The 5,574-nt window shown below is 45.4% G+C and overlaps 1 non-coding gene across 1 annotated transcript; it reads left to right on the top strand.

Moving 5' to 3' along the window:
* Window positions 1–4,115: 4,115 nt before the first annotated feature.
* On the top strand, window positions 4,116–4,199 carry Trnas-gga. The gene is given in 2 exon segments: window positions 4,116–4,155; window positions 4,165–4,199. It is a non-coding gene; the product is annotated as a tRNA-Ser (tRNA).
* Window positions 4,200–5,574: the final 1,375 nt, after the last annotated feature.

A 5,574-nucleotide genomic window follows, 5' to 3' on the forward strand; every position in this document is an offset into this window, starting at 1 on the left:
AAATGAGACACTTAAAGTAGTAAGGGAGTTTTGCTATTTGGGGAGCAAAATAACTGATGATGGCCGAAGTAGAGAGGATATAAAATGTAGACTGGCAATGGCAAGGAAAGCGTTTCTAAAGAATAGAAATTTGTTAACATGGAGTATAGATTTGAGTGTCAGGAAGTCGTTTCTGAAAGTATTTGTATCGAATGTAGCCAAGTATGGAAGTGAAATATGGACGATAAATAGTTTGGACAAGAAGAGAATAGAAGCTTTCGAAATGTGGCGCTACAGAAGAATGCTGAAAATTAGATGAGTAGATCACATAACTAATGAGGAGGTTATGAATAGAAGTGGGGCGAAGAGGAGTTTGTGGCACAACTTGACTAGAAGACGGGATCGGTTAGTAGGACATGTTCTGAGGCATCAAGGGATCACAAATTTAGTATTGGAGGGCAGCGTGGAGTGTAAAAATCGTAGAGGGAGACCGAGAGATGAATACACTAAGCAGATTCAGAAGGATTTAGGTTGCAGTAGGTACTGGGAGATGAAGAAGCTTGCACAGGATAGAGTAGCATGGAGAGCTGCATCAAACCAGTCTCCGGACTGAAGACCACAAGAACAACAATGTACCGCGTGTAGCAGAGGAGCAATTCAAAGTCGATGATTGTATCTGAAAGCAGCATCTGTGAGACAAAGGTTTGTGGACAATAACATTCCTGAAATGGACTAGCCGGCCGAGAGTCCCGAGGTGAACTCAACGGAACACCTTTGGGATGAGTTAGAATGTCGACTTCGCTTCAGACCCCACCGCCCAACGTCACTACCTATTCTGATTTTGGCTCGTGCGGAAGAATGGGCTGCCATTCTCTGATAGACATTGACAGGCATCACCCAAAGCGTCCCCAGCAGAGTTCAAGTTATCATAGAGGCGAAGGGGTGGACACGTTTCACAATAATGTCCACGGTGATCAGTGCAGTGGAATACCACGCGAGGAGCCTGGATTAGATTTCAGGGTGGGTCGGAGATGTTGAGTTGCCTTCATCATCATCATTTCGTCCTCATCGATACCCAAGTCGCGGAAGTGGAGTCACATAAAAAGACTTACTCCAGACGGCCGGGCTCGTCGAATGAGGGGACAATAATGCCACACACATTATAATCGCTGTCCATTAAAAAGGATACTTTTGGCCTGGTAGTGTTCATCCTGTGGTCAGAGCCATAAGAACTACCCTTGTCCACGTAGTCGTAGTCATTCAGGAGTACAGACGTGGGTGTGCAGTGTACAGCTTCACCACTCGTGGCGACTGGTGCTGCGCAGGCGTGTGGAAGGCGTGCCGGCAGTGGGACGGTCGCCCCACCAGGATCGCGGCGTCTGCTGCCGCCAGGGGCTGCTGGCTTATCTTCCTCCATCCCGCGCCAGGCCGTCCGCAGCCCGCCACCCGCACCGGATTCCACCCGGGGCGATAGCGCTGTTTATTCGGGCACCCACTGCGCTCAGACCTGAGGCGCGCCGCCCGCCCTTATGTATATTTAGCACCCTCCCACGGCGCACCTTTATTGCTGCGGTCAAACGCGCTCTTTACGCTCGTACTGTTGCTATAAACTGCTCGCGTGTCTGAGAACCGGTTCTGCCCACTGAAAGTAGCGGAACGCACAGTGTGCTACTGTGCAAATGTTGCGGAGCAACGCTGTTAAAACAGGACTCCTTATCCTCAAATATCGCTTGTTGGAATACAAAAAAAGACCCTCACATCTCGTGCGTCTGCTTCACGCTACTTTCGGAGAGGATGAAATTTAAAAAGCTCAAAAGTTTTAACATACGTTTCCTTGTTATGGGCTATCTGCAACTGTTAATTTAAGGTTAGAAGTGTCATCAATAATGCTGTAGCGTCTCCAGTCGCAATCTTTTATTTTTTTTTAAAAAAATACTAGAATCCAACTGATCTTGTCATGTTTTATTTTTTCTGTCTTTCATAAGTTACTGCTGTATTATTGTTCTCAATGTAGTGGTCATCTTGTGCTATGACAGCTATGTGGCATCAGTGTTGCAGCATGCTCATTACAGATTCCAAAGTGGAGTGTGCGGGGATCTGTTGAATTTATACCGAATAAACTAATAAAAGATGCTACTTATCCCCCATGGTATACAGAAGAGGTCAGAACTTGTTCCAGAAGCAAAGAAAAAAGTATGCCAAATGTGAAAGAACACAAAATCTCCAGGAATAGTGATTTTTTACTGTAGCTCGAAACTCGACGCAGACTTTAGTGCGAGATGGTTTTAATCGGTTCCACAACGAAGCTCTGTCTCGAAATCTGACAGAAAATCCATATAGACTGTCAGTATGTAAAGTACCCCAGCGGCAAGACACAGTCAATACCTTCGCTGCCTGATGCCAACGGTAATATTACTCATGACGACGCGCCGGCCGGTGTGGCCGAGCGGTTCTAGACGCTTCAGTCTGGAAGCGCGCGACCACTACGGTCGCAGGTTCGAATCCTGCCTCGGGCATTGATGTGTGGGATGTCCTTAGGTTAGTTAGGTTTAAGTAGTTCTAAGTTCTAGGGGACTGATGACCTCAGATGTTAAGTCCCATAGTGCTCAGAACCATTTCAATCATTTGATGACGACGCTACTACAGCGGAGTTATTAAACACAGTTTTCCGAAATTCCTTCACCAAAGAAGACGAAGTAAACATTCCAGAATTCGGATCAGAAACAACTGTGAACATGAGTAACTAACAATTACGCGTGTATCCTGTGTGTAGTGAAGCAGCTTAGAGCACTTAGGAAAGGCTAGTGTTCAGGCCCGGACAGCTTACCAATATGTTTGTTTCAGCTTTTGCTGATATAATAGCTCCGTACTTAGCAGTAATATACCACCACTCGCTCGACAAAAGATCCGTACCAAAAGACTGGAAAGCTGCATAGGTACCACCAACAAAGTAAATTACAGATCAATATCACTGACGTCAACTTGCAGTAGGATTTTGGAATATATATAGAGTTAGAACATTAGAAATTAATGCGAAGTTCATGGTCTAGTTACGCATAACCACACGTATTCAGAAAATGTTGCTCTCGTGAACCACAACAAGCTTCTTAATCACACAAAGTGACGTGTGCTACTGATAGAGACTCTCAAATTGATTCCATATTTCCAATTTTGCAGAATGCTTTTGATACCGTTTCTCAAAAGAGAGTTCTAATCAAATTGCGTGGCTGTGGAGTGTCACCTCAGTTGTGCGACTGTAAACGTGATTTTCTTTCACAAAGGTGACAGTATGTAGTAATCGACAGTAAACTGCAGCCATCTTAGATTGTTTGCAGATAACGTGTCATTTACCGTCTAGGAAAGGTATCAGAAGATAAAATGAATTGCATAATCACTCAGACACGATGTCTCTAAGGTGCGAAAGTGGCAATTGTCATCCACATGAGTACGCAAAAAAAAAAAAAAAAAAAAAAAAAAATCCATTAATTTTCGGTAACACGTAGATAATACAAATTTAAAGGCTGTTACTTCCACTAAATAGTTAGGAATCAGAATTATAAACAAAAAAAGTTTGAATGGTGACGTAGATAATGTGAGGAAGAGAAACCAAAGAGTGAGCTTCATTAGCAGAACACTTAGAAGGTACAAAAAGTCTGTTAAAGTGATTGCCTACACTCGGCATGTTCGTACTCGACTAGAATTCTGCTGATCGTTAAGGGAAACATAACAGACAGGATTGATGCAGGCTATTGAAATAGTTCAAAGAAAGGCAGCTCATATGATATTATCTGGAAACAGGGGGAGTGTCACGGATCTGGCGAGATCTTTTCATGAAATTTCGAACACCAATTTTCTCTGAATGTGCAAATGTTTTACTGTCGTCATCCTACATGAGGAGACATGCTCATCGTAATAAAATAAGAGAAATGAGAGCTTGTGCAGAAATATTTAAGCACTTATTCCACCCACGCGCTCTTAGAGAGTGGAATTGAGGAGGAATAGGCTGCAGGTGGTTTGAAGAACCCTCTGTCAGGCACGTAAATGACAACTGCAGAGTAATGACATCCGGTATCTCTATGAGCGTGGAGTCAAGAACGACTGCTCCATTAAAACGGTGTTTACACTCAAGAGCGCCGGCCCGAGTGGCCGAGCGGTTAAAGGCGCTACAGTCTGGAACCGCACGACCGCTACGGCCGCAGGTTCGAATCCTGCCTCGGGCATGGATGTGTGTGATGTCCTTAGGTTAGTTAGGTTTAAGTAGTTCTAAGTTCTAGGGGACTTATGACCACAGCAGTTGAGTCCCATAGTGCTCAGAGCCATTTGAACCATTTAAACACTCAAGAGCCAGAGAAATATCGTGTAGGACCCCCGAGAGCACGCGGAAGTGCCACAACATGACGTGGCATGGACTCTATTAATGTCTGAAGTAGTGCTAGAGGGAACTGACACCATGAATCCTGCACGGCTGTCCATAAATCCGTAAGAGTACGAGGGGGTAGAGATCTCTTCTGGACAGCTCGTTGCAAGACATCCCAGATATGCTCAATAATATTCATGTCTGGGGAGCTTTGTGACCAACATAAGTGCTTAAACTCAGAAGAGTGATCCTGGAGCCACTGTGTAGCAATTCTGGACGTGTCGGAAGTCGCGTTGTCCTGTTGGAATTGCCCAAGTTCGTTGGAATTCACAATGGACATGAATGGACGCAGGTGATCAGACAGGATGCTTACGTACGTGTTACCCATCACAGTCGTATCTAGACGTATCAGGGGCCACTTATCACTCCTACAACTCACGACCCACACCATTTCAGACCCTCCACCAGCTTGAACTGTCCCCTGCTGACATGCAGGATTCATGAGGTTGTCTCCATATCTATACACGTCCATCCGCTCGATATAATTTGAAACGAGATTCGTCTGACCAGGCAACATGTTTCCGTCATCAAAAGTCCAATGTTGTGTTGACGGACCCAGGCGAGGCGTAAAGCTTTGTGCCGCGCAGTCATCAAGGGTACACGAGTGAGCTTTCGGCTCAGAAAGCCCATATTGATGATGTTTCGTTGAATGGTTCGCACGCTGACGCTTGTTGGTGGCCCTTCACTGAAATCTGCAGCAATTTGCGGAAGTGTTGCACTTCTGTCACGTTGAACGATTCTCTTCAGTCGTCATTGGTCCCGTTCTTGGAGGATCTTTTTCCAGCCGTAGCGATGTCGGAGATTTGATGTTTTACCGGATTTTTGATAATCATGGTACACTGATGAAATGGTCGTACTGGAAAATCCCCACTTCACCGCTACCTCGGAGATGCTCTGTTCCATCGCTCGTGCGCCGACTGTAACATTACGATCAAACTCACTTAAATCTGATAACCTGCCACTGTAGTAGCAGTAGCCGATGTAACAATTGTGCCAGACACTTGTTGTCTTATATAGGCGTTGCCGGCCGCAGAGCCGTGTTCTGCCTGTTTACATATCTCTGTATTTGAATACGCTTGCCTATACCAGTTTCTTTGAGGCCTCAGTGTATTACTCGATGCTGCGACACAGGAGTTCAGTGCATGCGGCCCAGAAGTCCGCCGAAACTAGCGGGCAGC

The sequence above is a fragment of the Schistocerca piceifrons genome, chromosome 2 (assembly GCF_021461385.2).
Source record: "Schistocerca piceifrons isolate TAMUIC-IGC-003096 chromosome 2, iqSchPice1.1, whole genome shotgun sequence".
Classification (NCBI taxonomy): Eukaryota; Metazoa; Arthropoda; class Insecta; order Orthoptera; family Acrididae; genus Schistocerca; species Schistocerca piceifrons.